The sequence below is a fragment of the Balearica regulorum genome, chromosome 10 (genome assembly GCF_011004875.1).
Source record: "Balearica regulorum gibbericeps isolate bBalReg1 chromosome 10, bBalReg1.pri, whole genome shotgun sequence".
In the NCBI taxonomy this organism is placed as follows: Eukaryota; Metazoa; Chordata; class Aves; order Gruiformes; family Gruidae; genus Balearica; species Balearica regulorum.
Genome location: NC_046193.1, coordinates 8,380,628 through 8,399,340, shown reverse-complemented (window position 1 = coordinate 8,399,340; position 18,713 = coordinate 8,380,628). Strand labels below are relative to the sequence as shown.

The window sequence follows — 18,713 nt, the reverse complement described above, 5'->3', positions numbered from 1 at the left end:
GCTGGCCTGGTGGTCTTCTCCGGACTCTGACAGCACTGCCAAAAAGCAGAGACGACAGGTAAAGCCTGAGGTGCTGACGGGACGTGCAAGAGCGGGCGCTGGGGGAAGAGCCTGCTGAGACACAGCCGTCCTGAGGGCTGGCACCGGCTGACCGCGGGACAGCAAGTACCTGGCGTGCCGGCGCCTTGCATTGCCTGCGCTTCGTCGGGAGGGACTGGCAGGGAGCCGCTGCTTCCGTCTGGAAACAAGAGCTTCTTCACAGCCTCTCGGTCCGTCTCTTGAGAAAGCAAGCAGGACAGCTGGATTAGATGGAACTGTTCCCCATCAGGCAGATGGCAGCATCAGGAGGCAAGACTTCTCAAAGACACCGATAAGGTTTAGGAACGAGGCCCGGGCTTTTGGGGCTGCGCCTGGTCACTACTCCAAACCACAGTCACACCTGACCTGCCGGCAGACCAGGAAATGGCGTGTGATCTTCTGGCTTGCCTTGCACGTAGGGCGTTTTGGGCGAACGGCAAGGGGATGATGCTAAGTGCCTTCCTCCTTCAAAGAGGACGGGAAGAAGCTGCAGCCAGGCCAGCCGGGGAAACAGCCCTTCTGAGAAGGGCCCTCACGCCCTTCCCTGTGAGCACCAGCAACAGTCACATTCGTCCCATCCCAGCTCTCAATCTGCAGACGGGAAATCGAGCGCAGCCCAAAAAGCCTGCTGAATCAGCGCAGGCCACAGCGTCTCCAGACGTGTATCTAAAACTTCCGGCTGCCCAGTCTCACAGCTAAGGCAGAGTGAAAAATACCCACCGTGTCGTCTCTCCACTTCATCCAGCATTTTCTTCAGGAGTGGAGATGGCTCCGGGCGCTTTTTTCCTCCTTCAGGTTGGTGGTACTACGCGCTCAGAGGACCTTAACAGAACGTATTTGGTTCAATTTCACAGGACTAAATTATGGAAAACCAGTGCTTAGCCTGTGAGGTCAGCAGAGACAGACTGACTCACCCCTGCGGTGCCAGCCGGCCTGCGGCACAGCATCCAGCCGAGGAGCCGGAAAAGTCCTTCCCTCGGGCACATCTGTAACTGAACAGGCAGAGAAGCTTCCATCATGGATTGCCAGCTGCATCGGCAGAACTGACCGGCAGAAGCGGTGAGGGGATCACGCGAGGAGGGGGCACACGCGTGCAGGGCTCCATCCTCACAGCTGCAGAGGCGCCCGGCTGGCTGACCTTTGGGCTTTGGGCTGGCAGCTCTCAGAGGGAGGGAAAAGCCACAACGTACCCATGCGATCTGCCGGAGCCTCGCTCCTGGAAGCCAGCCGCGAAGCGGGATTGCCTTCGCCCGCAGGCACAGCTGCAAACAAGCGCAGGACAGAACAGCTCCCGTGACAAAGTTTAAGATAATACTTCCCATCAGAGTTGTGCAGGCAAGTGCAATGCAAAGAGGGGGCACTCCACGGCACTCGTCTCTGGGGGATTGCTCTCAGGCTCAGGGAAAGGGACACTGAGAACTTACTTACCTCCAGGGTGCTCCAAGGGCTCCAGATCAACATCCAGCCGAGAAGCATCATTGTCGGCATCCTCATCTAGAAGCAAGCACAGATGAGAAACGTTTCCGTTGCACTTTGGGATGCACTGCTGCCTCAGTGAATTCCAGGCTCTGGAAGGGGCTCAGGTAACAAGGTGGGAGCCAGACGAAGGTCCAGCTTGGCAAAGGTGCAGAGGGGCCTGGTGGCCTCTTGGCTGGCTCCTGGCAGCTCTCCACACACTCTTGCCAGGCCATCTGCAACACCCTGGAGGAGCGGATGGACCAACATGCGGCCCCTGGGGGCTTTCGTTCCGGGAGAGCTCTCACGCACACAGCGGAAACCCTCGCTAAAGCACTGGAGGAAACAAACCAGCACCCACGCGTCTCGAGGAGAGGAGCCCACTGGCCCGTGAAAGGCTGCACCAGCGTCGCCTGCTTACCTGCTCCCTGTGCTCGCCATGGAGCAGCCCGGGCAGCCCTGGCATGCAGGGCCACCAGGAGGAGGAAGACGAGGAGAAGGCGGTGGGTGGGGGCCATGCTCCCCCGCACTCACACAAGAACACTGCTGCTGCTGCTGCTGCTGCTGCTGCAGTAGTCGGGGGCCAGAGGCTGAGCACTCAGTTTATATGGCTGATGCGGCACTGCTGGGCTCTGTGACATCACAGCCCCACTGTGACCTCATGGCTGGGCCAAGGCTGCGTGGGGAGAGCTCTCAGAGTGCTGGCAGAGAGCCGCTGGAGCACAGCTGCCCTCACGGGGAGGGGAGCACGTCCCGCTGGGCAGCTCCGTCCAAGGGCTGGGACGCAGTCCCACCGGGCTGAGCCCACAGCTCTGCCGTTTTCCGGGCACTGTCACCGGGGTACGAGGAGCACGCAGGCATTCGCAGGCCTGGTGCATTCCCTTGGTTCTGCACGATTCTTCTGTTTGAGCAGTCTAAATAGATCCAAGGTGTACACCGGGACGTCTTGCTCTCGGGAGAATTACTGACCTCCTCGGGTGCTGTTACCAGCAGCTCATGAGGCTAAAGGGTGAGCGATTTTGAAGATTGTCCATTCTGTCACATCCATTTTCAGCTCCTTTCGGGAATTCCCTTGTTATGAATGCAAAAACATTTGCCCTGCTCCCAGATGGCTGCGAAGGAGGAAGGGCAAGGCTTGCTGGGCCAGGGATGCGAGCAAGGGGCTGCTGGCTGCCTGAGAAATGGAGAGCAGTGAGCTACACCCAGCCGCTCACCTGGCTGAGCCCACAAATCCTGCAGCAAGCACGTGGGATCAGTGCAGGGTCTGGGGGCACGCTCCCCCATCTACCGCCCTGACCGGTCTTCCAGGAGCAACCTGCAACCAAACCCGCTCAAAATGAGCGCTTTTCTTCGTCATCCTCCCCCTTCCCTGGGGTCTCTTCCCGCCTCCATTCTTCTGGCCTCGCGGTGGGGCTGGAAGCGCCTGCGGAGGCAGAGCGGAGCACAACACTCCCTGGCAAGCGCAGGGAGCCCGAGACACCATTCCCTGCTCCAGCTGATCCTCCCTCGATAGGGCCCCTTTCCTGAGCGCACAGGCATCGCAAAGGATGTCAGTATTCAATCCTCACCTTTTGGGGAGGACTTTTGTGGCAGGGCCAGTCTTCTCTTTGAGAGACAACTACCGGAGCTGACTTCCGCTGCTGGCAGGGCCTTGGCCCCAGAATGCAAGCGGACACCATCTTCTGGGGTCTTTAAAGAATAAAGCCCAGCTTTGCAAAGCTACTGGGGACAAAGCGCAGCTCTCCCTCAACACCTCAGCTGTGTCCTAACCCATGTGTCAGTGGTGGGTCCGTGGGGAAGCCGGGTGCGAGGGCTGTGGGGGCCGTGGGGAGGCCGACCTTGCCAGTTTGTAAGGCAGGAGCGCTTGCTGCTTGCTTTTGGTCCTCCTCTCAGGGCTGCCAGGGTAGGTGACCCAGCGGGTGATGCTGCTCCAGCTGATGGTGGTGTTCGGGCACGAGGGCCGAGTGGATGCCGGGTGTGAGGCTCACGTAGATGCCGGGCGCGGGGGCCGTGGGGATCCTGAGAGTGCTGGTTTGCCAGGCAAGAGCTCTGGCTGCTGGCTTTCGGTCCACCTCTCAGGGCTGCTGGGGCAGCTGGTCCAGCTGGCGATGCTGCTCCAGCTGATGGGGCTGTCCGGGCATGAGGGCCGTGTGGAGGCCAGGCACGTGTGCCATGGGGGTCATGGGGAGCCGGAGCACACTGTTTTGCCAGGCAGGCGCGCTGGCTGCTGGCTTTTTGTCCAGCTCTCAGGGCTGCCGGGGCAGCTGGTCCAGCTGGCGATGCTGCTCTGGCTGATTGGGCTGTCCGCGCATGACGGCCGTGTGGAGGCCTGGTGCAAGGGCCATGGGGAAGCCGGGTGCAAGGGCCGTGGGGGCCGTGGGGAGGCCGAGCGTGCCAGTTTGCCAGGCAGGAGTGCTACCTGCTGGCTTTCGGTGCAGTTCTCAGGGCTGCCGGGGCAGCTGGTCCAGCTGGCGATGCTGCTCCAGCTGATGGTGGTGTCCGGATATGAGGGCCGTGTAGAGGCCAGGTGCGAGGGTCGAGTGGAGTCCAGGTGCAAGGGCCGTTGGGGCCGTGGGGAGCCCGAGCACGCCGGTTTGCCAGGCAGGAGCGCTGGCTGGTGCCTTTCGGTCCAGCTCTCAGGGCTGCTTGGGCAGCTGGTGCAGCTGGCGATGCTGCTCCGGCTGATGGCGCTGTCTGCCCATGATGGCTGTGTTGAGGCCGCATGTGGGGGCCGTGGGGAGCCCGAGCACGCCGGTTTGCCAGGCAGGAGCACTGGCTGCTGGTTTTCGGTCTAGCTCTTAGGGCTGCAGGGGCAGCTGGTCCAGCTGGCGATGCTGCTCCGGCTGATGGGGCTGTCTGGGCACTAGGGCTGTGTGGAGGCCGGGTGTAAGGGCTGTGGGGGCCGTGTGGAGCCTGAGCACTGCAGTTTGCCAGGCAGGAGCGCTGGCTGCTTGCTTTCGGTCTAGCTCTCAGGGCTGCCGGGGCAGCTAGTCCAGCTAGCAATGCTGCTCCGGCTGATGGGGCTGTTCGGGCATGATAGCTGTGTGGAGGCCTGGCACGGGGGCCGTGGGGGCCGTGGGGAGGCCGAGCGCGCCAGTTTGCCAGGCAGGAGTGCTGGCTGCTCTCTTTGGTGCAGTTCTCAGGGCTGCCGGGGTCCAGCTGGCGATGCTGCTCCGGCTGATGGTGGTGTCCGGGCACGAGGCCCATGTGCACACTGGGTGCGAGGGCTGTGGGGGCCGTAGGGAGGCCGAGCGCGCCGGTTTTCCAGGCAGGAGTATCTGACAGCAGCAGCAGAAGCCTCGGCAGAGTTTTTCGCCAACCACTAATTCGCCGCTCCGCAGCAGCCTGGCGAGAAAAGCTTCGTGGCTATGAGCAGCCACCTGAGGAAGCAGCGTGTGTGTGTGTGCGCGTAGAACTAAATCAACGACTCTTGTTTTTCTTCTGCCGCCGCCAGTGGATCACAATACAGCACACCACTATGATAACTGGCACAGAAATCACGCCTGCTGCTGTGCCTATCATACAGCGCCTTCGCACATCTGGGGGGCATAAAACACCTGCGGTCCTCTGGGGACGGTGTAGCGGACCGCTACTGTATTGTAGCCAAAAAGAAAGGCCTGTAACAAAGGCCTGCTTATATTATACATAATAAGAAAATGTAGCCAAGAAGAAAGGCTTGTAATGAAGGCCAACTTGTACTATATGTGATAAGAAACTATTCATTATTACTGTAGGTAGAAGGCTAACAATTCTTAGAATGAGCACCTGCTACACATCATGAGAAAAAGGAGGAGCTACTAGACACTTCAAGGTTCTTATGTACATACTTTGCAGAAAGGGAGGACATTAATTGCCTCCAGCAACATCCTTATCTTGCTGAGACGTATAGCAAGCAATTACCAACACCGAAATGCTGAGAAACTAGGGGAAAGGTAATTTGGGCCAGGGTCCTCATGACCACCAACCCATATGATAGAGGGAACTAACACTTAAGGGAAATAGCAGGACCATTAACTAGCTTAAGCCACATATCTAGTAATCTTAACCCTTACGTAAGATGTTTTAACAAGAACTAGCGTAAGGAAGGGTCAAGATGACCCTTCATTCTGCTTGCATTTTTGTAACCAATCACAAGGTAAAGAGGTAGTAAATCAGAATGGAATGAACACGGAGGATTCTCTGCTAATTAGGAACCGGTCTGAGTAAGTTTTGTGGTGAAGGTGAAAAGTGCACAGTGAGGAAGACATACGGCCTTCATCCCCAAGACCCCGGCCCACAACCACCAAGAGGCACTGCGCGTGCGCAGCTGAGAGGCGTTAAAGGCGGAGACAATGGACATGACCTCATTGTAATAAGACCGCCTTTCCACGGAAAGATCATGAATACGTATAGGCGCTTTTTGAATATGTAACATTTTGTTGTATAAAATTCAAAGGGAATTGCCGCAAGGTGCGCACGATTTTGGTGGGATGACCCCCCGTGCTGCCCAGCGCTGAATAAACATACCTACTTTACAACTTTCCCAGCTGTGGAGTCCGATTTTCCGCACATCACAAACCACGCTGCACCCCCGCACAGGGCACCCCCCGTCACTCCAAACCACAGCGCACCCACGCGTGGTGCACAGCCCGGCCCGGCAGCACCCAGGCGATCAGTGCCCCCGTCCCTCCCGAACACACGGCCCTGCCACTGATCTCATCACCGACCCGTTACTGACCCCGTCACCGACCCCTTCATTGACCCACCACTGACTCCATCACCGACCCCACCACTGAGCCCATCACTGACCCAGGACCGGACCCCTCTCCTCCTGGCCGTTCCCCTCCTTCTCCCCCCGCTCCCCCGGCCCCGTCCCGCCCGTACCGATTTGCCGGCCCCGCCGCCGCCGCCGCCGCCACTTCCGCCGCGGAGCGCTCACTTCCGCCGCCGCCTCGTCTTGGCGTCCCAACCGCGCGCCCTGGCGGCCGGAGGCTAGGGCCCGCCGCACTCCGTGTGCGCATGCGCGGGGCGGCGAACCGCGCGGCCCGGGGCCCGGGGCCCGGCACCCAGCTGCGGCGGGGAGTCTGGCGGGTCCGCCGCTGTGGCCTGCCCCGCTGCTCCCGCTGCCCACGGGCCCCTCGCCCCCCCCCCTCCCGCCCGTCCTCACACCCCCACCTCTCTGTGCCCACACCGCCCTCGGGGCACCGCCGCCGCCCAGCGCCCGGGGCCGGTGCCCCTGCTCCCCCTCGGTACGGCTCGGCAAGCCCGGGCTGGGTCCGGCGGGGCCGTGAGCCCCGCGGAGGGGAACCGGGGGGAAGTCCCCCGTCCCTCGTGCCAGCCGGGGGCTGGCGGAACTCTCCCGCGTACCACGGCAACCGTAACCGGGGGACCCAGCCGACCCCAACAGTCGCGGATCAGCGCGGCTGCGGCCGAGCGCACGGCAGGGCGTCCGGTGTTCCTGTGCGCCCACCGGCTTCCCAGCGAGGGCAGCTCCTCTCCAGCCTCGTGGGGAAGAGCCTCGGTGTGCCGGGGGCTGCTCCCCGGCTCAGCCCGGCCCCAGGTGGCGGCGGCGGCACCGTGACCCCGGAGCCGGGGCACCGGGCACACAGGGGTCCCTGCGGCGAGGGGTGGTGGCCGCGGTGCAGGTGAAGCCCGGCTTCGTCGCGGGAGGAGGAGGAAATCAGTCCTGTCCCCCCACCAGGAGCAAGAAGAGGTCCGTGGGGCTCTGGGGCAGCAGGAGGCGTCCTGGGGGGTCAGGGCACTGGGGGCGCTGACATCGGGGCCCTTTGTGACACGCTGTGTCACCCGGTCCTGCCCTCACAGTCTGGGAGGACGGTGTTGGGACAGGCTGGGAGTGAGGACACACACCCCACCCCACTCCTGGCACAGCCACCTCTGCCCCACCATCCCTGGGGGGGTACGGCGTCCCCCTCGCCCCGTTCCTCCTTTGCTCCCTCCTTCCCGCAGGATGCTGGGGATACCCCCTGCTAAACCCAGGCAGGCCTGGGAGGAGGACAGAGCCGTCCCAAATCGCAGCTCCAGGCTGAAGCCCGACGAGACATGCCAGGTCCAGCCACTGCGGGCGGGTGAGTGTGTGGGCGCTGCGGGCTGCCCACCCTGCCCACCCTGCCCTGTCCCAGGCTCGCATCCCCCAGCCAGGCTGGCATCGGGGCTCCCCCGGTGCAGCGGCCAGGGAGCCAGCTTTGCCACGGCATCCCGAGACAGGGACCCCCCTGCCTCCCAGTGCCAGCACATCCCTCACCCGGGCACGCCGGGGCCCCCTCCCCACGCTGCCCCCCCAGCATCACACCCTCATCCCTGGGGTGCACAGGGGAAACCAGTGTCCCAGCCTTGAGCCAGGGCTGGTGACACCCGCAGGAGCTGGGCAGAGGACTCAGGTTTTGCCCCCTGCCTGCCCCCCAGCCCCACCTGCTCTCTCTTGGGCAAACCTGTGCTACTTCACCTTGGCTGTGCCCAGGGACGAAGAGAATGCCCTGAAAGTCATCCGAGCCTTCCTCAGGATCGTACCAAAGGTATCTGTGCCCGCTTCGACCAGGCTGCACCTGCACCTCTCAGCCGGTCTTTCTGCCCCTGTGCCACGCTCAGAAGCTGTCAGGGGCTGTCCTGGAGCCCTCCCGCCCCCAGCTGTCTCTTCCCCCTGGCGCGGTCTGCCCATCCGTCCTCTCCCTGGCTGGCAGGAAGAGACCCAGAAGCTAAAGTTCCTGGCCTCGATCTGCACCATCTGCAAGATCACCGTCACCAACTCCCCTGTGTGGGACGTACTTCACTTCTGCCAGCTGGAAGTGGTGGAGGCCATCAAGGTGAGGGGACAGCTACCCAGGCAGGGGCAGGGGCAGCGGCACAGCCCTGGGGGGAGGAGAGGGCTCGGCTGGGCAGGGGCATGCAGATGAGCGCTGTGCCAGGTCTCCATCCTTGGAGACGCTCCAAAGCCACCTGTGTGGCCTGGTTGGAGCCGGTGCTTGGACCCAGTGATGTTTGCAGGTCCCCCAGCCAGCCTGCGGCTCTGTGATGGGCACAGCCCTTCCCGACATGGGGCTTGGGACTGCTGGGTGGGGAGGGGAGGGGGTGGCAGGATGGGGGCACCCAGGCTCTGCCAGCCCCGCGGACTCTTGCTGGGCAGAGACTGTCCTGTCCTGACTCATCCCAACCTCCTGTGCTCCCAAGGTGCTGCTGCAAGAGGAGCCCACTGTCTTCCTGGGCACCATGGTGCAGCAGCAAGCCCTGCTGGCCATCACTTCCATGAGGTACCTCCTGCCCCAGCACCCAGCTTGGCCTCCCTGGTGCTGGGTGGCCCTGAGGGCACCGGTCCTAGGTGGGGGGCATCCCCAGTCCTGAGTCCAAGAGGAAGGCAGACATCAGGGCAGGGGGTTCCACGGGGTTTTCCCCCCAAAGGCAACTGTCCGTGCCATGGGGGGTTGAGATGTCGCCTGCGGCATGGGGATCAGCCCAGGTCTCCAACCCTGGGGTCTGCCTCCTCCTTGCTGGGTCCGAAGAGCACCTCTCTGTCCCTGCAGCAGAGCGGGGCTGCTTCTACAGGAGACCACCAGCCTCCTCCAGGTCTGCTTCTGCAGCATCTTCCACCTGCCTCCGCAGGAGGACACCAAGGGCCCCAAGACTTTCCCCTACTCCAAGGTATGTCAGGAGGCAAACCATGAGGAGCTCCCCTGCCCCGAGGTGCCTTCCTGGGCACCGCAGGGCCATGGCTGTCACCCCTGCCAGGCTCCCAGGGCTGCCCCCAAGACTCTGTCCACCCCTTGCAGACCCTGGCTGCGATGGACAGCATGCTGCAGGCACTGGTGCACAGTGCTGGCACCCTTGGCATCGTGGAGCTGCAGAACATTTTGCAGGTCTGGCCTTGGCACAGGGTCCCCATGGGCAGTGATCCCCGGCTTGAACAGTGACCCCCCAGCACCTGGTGCAAGGAGGGGGCAGGGAATGTCCCTCCTTCTCTGCCATGTCCCCTCCACCAGCCCCCTGCCTTCTTGCTGCTGCCAGAGCCCCTTCTCCTCCTGCCCCAGCCCACCAACCCCTGCAGCCTTGCCCGCTGCCCGTCTCCAACACTCCCTCCCAGACGGACCTGCCTATCTGGCAAGGGCAGCCCAGCGCTGGGGCTTTTCCCCTCCAGCTTCCCCACGGGCCATATCCCAGAGCCCCCGCCGCAGGTCCCCAGGGAGGTGGTCACCCCAAAGCCTTGGACTCCTTGGGTGGGGGGTGGAAGGATGTTTTTGGGGGGATAGCGAGTGGAAGGCAGCAGAGGCAGCAGCAGGAGTGGGATGCGGCGACCTGCCTGGCCGCAGCGGGTTGCTGCAAGGGGCAAGAAGCACACGTGCCCCATCCCAGGCACTGCCCTGGAGCAAACCTGGCGTGCTGTGCTGTGCCATGCCACTTCCCTGGCACACCAGCAGCTCTTCTCCTCCCAGCTCCTGCTGTCCTTCACCGGTTCCCCTCTGGCAGCGGTGCGGGAGAGGGCCGTGGCACGCATCACCAGGCTGGCCGATTTCATCACCACCTACCCCCTGCTGCAGGTACCGAGCTCCTCGTCTGGGCAGCCTCGTCCCTGTGCCCCTGAGCCCCAGCACCTCCCAGGGAAGCTGGGCACCCCGTCAGCAGGAGGTCGGGAGCAGGAGGCTTTGCCCTGCCCCTGTCCTGTCCATGCTGTCTCCCAGAGCAGGGCAGGGCTGCCCTGGGCTCCGGCAGGAACCTGGGTCTGGCAACCCTGCCCTGCTCCGGGCTGCTGCCTGGCTGCTCTGGGAGCAGCTGGGGATCACCTCGTGCTCACGCTCGCGCTGCCTCTCTTCCCCCAGGTCTGCCCCTGCTTTGCACAAGGCGTAATCCTCAGACATCCGTGCTCCAAGATACATCGGTTTAAGATGCTGGGGAAGCTGGTGGGGCACCTCACCCTCTGCTGCACCTGCAAGGACAAGGAGACCCGCCAAGAGGCTGCAGAGGCTCTCCAGAACCTGCACACCTTCATCCTGCAGCAGAGAAGTAAGAGAAGCTGTGTCAGGCTGGGTCCCCCCCCAGGCATGGGCAGCCAGGGGCCACTCTCCTCAGCAAAAGCCTGATCCAACCTGCCCGCCTGCAGTCTGAAAACCCATTTCCCCTTTCCCCACTTGCAATAGCCCTGGACCCTCCCTGGGTATCTGCTCCCTGGACCTGTTTGGGTGTCCTCTTTCTTTGCCAGTGACTTTTCAGCCTGACACTCTCAGACTGCACCTCCAGGTCTGCACCCTTTCTCTGAGCACCCTGTTTTTTCTCCTCCCCAGGCAAGTGGCCCTGGCTGCATGACTCGGTGCAGCAGCAGCTCCAGGAATGCTCGCAAGCAAGGCAGATCCGGCAGTTTTTGCAAACCGGACAAGTCATCAAAATCTTCTTGGTAAGAAGCGCCTTTGGCTCCTGGTCAGGGAGGTCAGCGTGAGTGAAGGGACACCCAGCACATGGGGATGATGGGGGCTCGCACTGTTCCTGAGCAGGGACGAGGCCAAGGCTTGACCCTCACCGTCGGTGGTCTCCCTAGTGCGGCCCGGCTCTGCGTTCCGTTCTCACTGCACAGCCCAGATGCTCTGGGTGATGCTCTAGGTGACAAATCTCCCTTCTGCTCCTTCATCCTGCAGATATTCACAAAATACCTCCAGCCCTCTGACCGGGTGGACATCATCCTCATGGCCATCAAGAACTTGAGAGACCCAAGAGCCTACAGCATCAAAGTGGCTGCCCACATGGTGGACGTCCTTGTGGCAGACTTTGCCTTCCAGTCGGGGCAGGTGAGTAGCCCGTGGGTGGCACGGCTGATGCTCCAGCCCACTGGGGGACCGTTGCTCCCCCAGCAATGTGCTTGTCCAGCACTGACACCGTCTCAAGCCGGCGTCCTGCAATGGGCACGGAAGCAGCTGCCAGTGGGAGACAGGGAAACGGCCGCGCTCACCCTGCTGACATCCCCACTCCCACTCGTGTCTCCCCTCCAGGTGCTGAACATCATGTGGGCCATCTACAGAAACTTTCCCTCCATCAAGGTGGCGGCAGCCCTCAACAGCTTGCACAAGGCCCTGCTGTTGCTGACGGACAAATCTACCAGCGAGGTGGTGTCCAGCCTGCTGCAGTGCTCCCCGATGTGCAGCAAGTACGGGGTCCGCCAGCCTTTGGGGCTCCTCTCACACTGGGAGAGGGGCCCCAAGACCCTCCCGAGGGACTTCAGCCTGGCCATCCTCTGAGGTGTCCCCACTGACAGAGCCCTGGGTCTCCACAGCGTTGCCGTGGCCATCTGGAAGGTGATATTCTCCGAGCCCCCAGTTGCGCAGAAGGTGCTGCAGGAGCTGGTCAGCATACTGATGAAGCAGTCGCTGCGCAAGACCTCCACCTCCACCAAGGACAACCCGCGCATCCTCTCCCTGGCTGTGAGTTGCTGGATGAGGCCTCGCTGACCTCCGGGGCTGCTCTCAGCTGTCCAGGGCCCCCCCCGCTTCCCTGCCCACCCCAAGTTTTGACCTTCCCAGGGCCACGGGGACATCTCGGTGTCTGGGTGTCTTCTGCAGGCAGCCAGGGCAATGAATGAGATCCTCCCGCAGTCCGTCTGCCTGCTGCAGGCAGTGGAAGAGATTTTCCCCCAGCTTTTCCTGGCACTGCTTTTCCAAGTGTCGTTCACCACGGAGCTGACGCTGCAGGAGGTGCACATCTTCTGGAGCGAGCCTCAACAGGACCTGCTCGCTCCCATCAGGTGCTCCATCCCTGTCCTCTCCCCCCTGCCAGCTACCCAGCACCAAGCCAGAGGGAGCTGAGCATTTCTCCTTGTGCAGGTCTGCAGTGCAGTCCATGAGACTGCTGCTCTGCAGGATGGGCTTTGAGAGCCATGTGCTGGCCATCGAGGCGCAGGGTGGCTGGCATGCTCTGCTCAGCACCCAGACCCACCTCATGGGAGTGGTCACCGTGGCCAGGTGAGAGCCCCTTCTCCCCACTCCTTGGGAACCAGGCACCACATGCAACCCCCTCTCTTGGGGCTGATGGCAAGGGGGTCCCCATCGCTTGGAAAAAGTGCTGCAGACTGGTGATGTCCAGACTGGTGCAAACCCCAAAGAGATGTGCCCGCCTGGCTCAGGCCTGATGGTGCCTCCTTCCCCTTGCCAGGGAGATGATGAAGACCCCAAGATTCCTACGCTCCACCATCGTCTGCTATCTGGCAGAGCTTCTCGTTGTGGAGGACCCCAGCTGGGAGATGATCGCCATGGTCTTCCTTGTTGAGGTGAGCCTGCTGGCACTGCTCCAAGCTCCCTCCACCGCTTGGCTCTCCCATGCCCACCACTGCGGGAGGAGCTGGGGCAGTGGGTGGGCTCCGGTTGGTACCGTGGAGGAGCAGATGAGCAACCAGTCCCATGTGGTGTGGGGCACAGGGGCTCTCCGCAATCCCTGCTGCCTCTGTCCGGGCTTGGTCTCGCCCTGGCATCTTTTCCCTGAGCTGATGGTTAGAGCCAGCACCGTACCTCGCCAGCTCCTGCTGCGTGTGTTTCAGATGCTGGGCTGCACCGACCTTAACGAAGAGCTGGACCGTGTCCTGGCAATCTTCCCCACCTATCTGCAGAGCCAGTGCCTGGGGATGCCCAGACTGGCGCTCACGGGCATCCTCAGGCTCATCAAGAAGCCTGACATGGTGAGTAGGGCACAGCCGGGACAGCAGCCCCGGGGTGGAGCAGCGGGCGGTGGGTAACGTGGCAGCGCAGGCTTTTCTGAGTTTCAGGAGCTGTGCCGGCTGCTGCCAGCTCTCCTGCCTCCCCGGCCCTCTGCCTCACGGCTGTGCCGTGCAAGGAGAGAGGCACCAGTGCCGAGGGGAACGGGCTCCTGCTGCCAACTCGTCCCGGCAGGGGTCTGAGCCGGAGCGCGGGGTCTGCAGAGCCTGGCCATGGGGTGCTGAGCCCCAGGGGGCTGCTGGCAGCGCGGGCAGCTTTCCAGGCGGTGCCGGTGGCCCACCAGCCTGCCCAGGGGTTCTGGTGGAGAAGGGGGCAGCCGAGGGGCTGGCAAGGAACCAGCGCTCTCTGTCCTCCCCCTCTGCGCCCCGCTCTTCCCGTGGCCGTGCTGGTGAGCCCTGTCTGCGGGACCTTGCCCTCGTAAGCCATGCTGCCTGCCAAGAAGCCAGCGGGGAGGCTGGTGTTCGCGGAAAGGGTTTTCACCCCTGTGATCAGTTGCTGCTTTACAAAAAGGAGGTGACGTGTCTCACGCAGGCAAAGAAAACCCTCGTCTTGCTGCCGTACATCATGGAGCAGCTGCAGGGTGCCGACGATACCACTGCCGCGGCCCTGCCCGTGCTCTGCGAAATGCTCCAGCTGCTGGACAGGAAGACGGCCAGCCTCACCGCCCTGGCGCTGGCTGGCAAGCTGCATCCGTTCTTCAGCGACGTAAGGCTGGGGGAGAGCCCTGTGCCCCCTCACCAGGCACCTCTGTTTGCGCCTTCCACTGCAGCCCCCGTGCTCTGCGGGGGGACGCTTTGTCCTGCAGCCCCCACACCCCATCGCTGCCCTCAGCTGCTCTGTGCTGCCTCTCAAACCCTCCACGTGGCTCACCCTGGCTTGGCCTGCCTCCTGCGGGGGAAACGGTGGTGGCAGGATGGGGGCAGGTGTGCTGAGCCCCACCGATGTGCACCCTGCCCTGGCAGCATCCCCCAGCCCTCCGCAGGTTCTCCCTCTCCGGCCCCCAGCCCCGGGGACTCCAGCCCCCCTGGGGAGACCTTTCTGCAGGGCTGCATGCAGCCGTTCTGGGGATGTCCATCTCCACGTCAGCCCCTTGCTCGCCATAGGCTTGGGGCTGAGGTCCTCCTCCCCTCCTCCCCCAGGAGCTGGACACCACGCGGGAGCTCTCCATCCGTCTCTTCCAAAACACGATGGAGCTTGTGGTGGGCGCTGAAAAGAAGCTGATGAACGAGGAGGTGTGGGACAGCCTGCTGCCGCTGCTCTTGCACCTGCACGACCAGAACAAGAGTGTGACCAAGGTGCGATTCCCAACCTGACCAGTCCTTTGGGCAGGGCAACGCTGACACCGGACACTTTCAAATATGTGTCACCGTGAGGTCTAGCTTGCCGAGTCCCTAGGACCAGGCAGAGCCCCCCTCCCTGCCCACTGCTGCCTTTCTCCTCCTGCCGCCCAGATGGATGGGGAGGTGGGTCCCTTTTCCACCCAGCTCCCTCTGCACAGCCCCTGGCATGAGTTCCTGCAGCCCCAGAGACTTGGCTATGGCTCCGCACCAGCTTGGGGCCACCAAGACCAAAACACTGAAGCTCTGACGGGCTTCCAGCCAGAGAGGGTGCCTGCCCTTATCTTCCCCTGGGGTGCTGAACCTGGTGGCAGCATCAGTCCTCAGCCGGTGCGTCTTCCCTGCACGGGCTGGGACAGGCTCTGAGCCCCGCCAAGAGGGGGGACACGGGGTCCTGTGCCCCTGGTGCTGGTGGTGGCATCTCTGCTGCTCCCTAGGCCTCCCAGGAAGCCCTCCGCAGCGCTGGTCGGTTCCTGAAGTGGGAGCAGCTGGCGCAGCTGGACGGGATTGAGCAGGGATGGAGGATCTGCGAGTGCCTGGTAAGCACAGCCCCAACGCCCCCGGGACCTGCCCTGCGCGAGCCCTGCCCCATGGCCAGCGGCGCGGGGTACACAGAGGGCTGTGCCCCCGTGGCTGCGCACACCTCCCAGGAGCAGGCTCTGCTCCAGGCTGTCCTCCCCCCTGGGGTCCCAAAGGGGACCCTGCCAGCAGGATGGCACCCCAGCGTCCCCAGGGATCCTGGTCAGGGGGATGGCCTGACTGGCGGGCAGCTCTGTGCCAGCTCTGTGCCCTTCTCCTCTCTGCAGCTGGCCAGGAGAAAGAGCAGGGCGAAGGACTCCCTGCACCGGTGCCAGCCCTACCTGCAGAGCCCGCAGGAGCTCCTGCGGCGGGAGGCTGTCAGGTTCATCGGTGAGGCGCAAGCCCAGGGTCCCTTCCTCTCCCAGGGTCCCAGCACAGGACCTGTGGGGCATCCACTCCCACCCCTGTCTGCACAGGTGGGGCTGGCAGGAGGCTCGTCCATCCCAGCTCAGCCCACACTTTTCTCTTCAGGGGCCAGTCAGTGCGCCAAGGCCCCACCAGCACCCTCAGGCAGCTGATGCTTTTCCTTCCGTCTCCCTGGCTGGGATCCTGCCAGCACCCCTCTCCACCTGAGGGGCCCTTGGGTGCAGGGGGAAGCTCCCTTCATGCCTGCCCTCCTGCCCGCTTCTGCCTGCAGCACCCCGCCAAGCTTCGCCCACCCTGGTGCCCATTTCCACCCCATGCCTGCCCCTCTCCAGCCCCTGTCCAGGGATGCAGGGCTGCTCACCCTGCCCGCTGCTCCCGCTGCTCGCACTCACATTGCCTGCTGCTGCCAGCTCCTGTGCCCTTGGTGCCTGCGCAGCAGCGCGGCAGGAAGCAGCCCGAGCTCGTCACCAACCGCAGCGCCTGGTTCTGCTTCCCTGGCATGAACGACACGTCTGTCCAGGGCCCCACATGCCCCCCCCGGCACCCAAACCATGCTGCACCCCCGCACAGGGCACCCCCCATCACTCCAAACCACAGCGCACCCACGCGTGGTGCACAGCCCGCCCCGGCAGCACCCAGGCGATCAGAACAAGATGATGTGGAGATTGTAGTCACTAACTTTGTCAATCCAGCCTCTTTCCTCAGTGGAAACACAGGAGAACCAGTGCATCATGACTGTCTGGAGACCATCGAGGCAACATATTCGAGCCGCTTGGACCTGAGAGACAGTCCTATGGAAAACACGGAAAACTGGTTCACGCATGGAAGCAGCTATGTCCTAAGCGGTAAAAGACATGCCGGATACGCCATTACCACCAGCCAGGAAGTAATAGAGTCAGGGCCCTTGCCCATGAATACCTCTGCGCAGAAGGCAGAAATAATTGCTCTGACCCGTGCCTTGGAATTGGCCCGAGGTAAAGCTGTAAATATCTGTACAGACTCAAAATATGCCTTTGGAGTCGTGCATGCGCATGGAGCAATCTGGAAGGAGAGAGGATTATTGAACTCACAAGGCAAAAACATCAAGCATGCAGAGGAGATCCTGAAGCTGTTGGAGGCAGTCCAACTCCCTGAGAAAGTGGCAATCATGCACATTAAGGCGCACCAGAAAGTGAACTCGGAGTTGGAAAGAGGAAATGAGCTGGCGGACAGAGAGGCAAAACAGGTAGCCAAAACAAAGGTAAAAACAGAAGGGGCTTTGGTCCCTGACGGGCAAATCTCCCTAGAAGGTAAGCCAAAATATACTAAGGAAGATCAGAAGCTTATCGTCGACCTAGAAGGGTCGTATAATAACGAGGGGTGGGCTCTCACCCCACAAGGGAAACTAATCATTCCCTCTTATCTAACATGGTCTCTGATAAGGGAAGAACACAGGAAGAGGCATTGGGGGGCAGAACCTCTATATAAACACCTGATTAGAGAGATTGTAGCTAGGAATCTATACACCACCGTGAGGCAAGTAACTCAACAGTGCGATATTTGCCTCCAGACTAATCCCAAGAATACCCCCAAACCAGCAATGGGCCAAATTGGGAAAGGCAACGGGCCTGGGCAACAATGGCAGATTGATTTCTCAGAACTCCCAAGAAAAGGGGGGTATCGATATTTATTGGTATTAACTGATACCTTTTCAGGTTGGCCAGAGGCATTTCCTACCAGGACAGCCAAGGCTCGGGAGGTAACCAGAACATTAATACAAGAAATAATACCACGCTTTGGGGTTCCGGCAACCATATCTTCTGACAGAGGACCACATTTCATCTCAAAAGTAGTACAACAAATTAGCGGCCATTTGGGTATAGATTGGCAGCTTCATACCCCATATCGCCCTTAGTCGAGTGGCCAAGTAGAAAAAATGAACCACTTAATCAAACAGCAGATTGTGAAATTGGGACAGGAAACTAACTTGGCCTGGCCTCAGTCTCTTCCTTTGGCTCTTTTGCGCATACGAACCAGGCCAAGAGCAAAGGAGGGGCTGAGCCCTTTTGAAATTTTGTATGGACGACCCTATGGAATACAGAAAGGGTTGTCCACACAAGCAGGGGAGGAAATTATGTCTTCATACATGGTGGCATTAGGCAAACAACTCAGCAGAATTGAAAAACATGTGGTTGGGACTCGAAGCAGGGGTTTGGATGGACCTGTACATAACATAAAACCTGGAGATTATGTATATATGAAGTCTCTTACAGAAAAGACCCTGGAACCACAATGGGAAGGACTGTTCCAGGTACTCCTCACATCCTTCACAGCAATAAAGATTAAGGAACAGAATGCCTGGATTCACCACTCCCGTGTGAAGAAGGCACCTAAATCTCCATGGAGAGTCACGCAAGTACAGCAAGGAAAGCTTACCTTGTCATGACACTGACTGTAAGCCTAATAGGGGGACTTGAGGCATGGGAGAATAATGCCTTTTTGCAGCTACATGACAAAATTGCTAATGCCATGAACTGGTCTGATTGCTGGATTTGCTTTTTGCTAAAGAAGGAGGTTTATGTACGGTTATTGGTGAACATTGCTGTACCTATGTCAACCAAGACAAAAGGATTGAAAAGGATTTATCTCAAATTTGGAAAAAACCCCAAAATCTTGCATGAAGTGGCCCAAGATAACACATCTTGGGGGTTTAGTGACTTAGTGGAAAGGATGTTACCGAATTTGACATGGTTGAAACAATTGTTTGTTATGACAATTATGGTTATAATCCTGTTTATAGCTCTGTGTGTAGTAGTTCGATGTGCTTTAGGGTGTTGTCAAAACACGGGGAATTCTTACAGCGAATGGAAGAAATATCAACTAAGGCAAAGGTTAGAATCAAATAAGTATTTTGAGAAAGTATTAGATAAAGAGTCATTGTATTAGCTGTAGTAAACGAATTTACTAACCTTTTTGAAAAGGGGGGATTGATAGAGGGAACTAACACTTAAGGGAAATAGCAGGACCATTAACTAGCTTAAGCCACATATCTAGTAATCTTAACCCTTACGTAAGATGTTTTAACAAGAACTAGCGTAAGGAAGGGTCAAGATGACCCTTCATTCTGCTTGCATTTTTGTAACCAATCACAAGGTAAAGAGGTAGTAAATCAGAATGGAATGAACACGGAGGATTCTCTGCTAATTAGGAACCGGTCTGGGTAAGTTTTGTGGTGAAGGTG

At 60.5% G+C, this 18,713-nt stretch overlaps 1 long non-coding RNA gene across 2 annotated transcripts in view; it reads right to left on the bottom strand.

Moving 5' to 3' along the window:
• Positions 1-906: 906 nt before the first annotated feature.
• The window catches only part of LOC142603140 (uncharacterized), a 56,300-nt gene continuing 38,493 nt past the window's right edge, over positions 907-18,713 (bottom strand). Inside the window, exons 1-3 of one of the 2 annotated variants that reach the window (XR_012837013.1) lie at positions 1,507-1,541; positions 1,269-1,340; positions 907-1,070 (exon numbers count right to left, since the gene is read on the bottom strand). This is a non-coding gene — a long non-coding RNA (uncharacterized LOC142603140). Of the gene's footprint in view, positions 1,071-1,268; positions 1,341-1,506; positions 1,542-18,713 lie in introns of those variants that run through there. The other variant, XR_012837012.1, reaches the window with a different exon arrangement.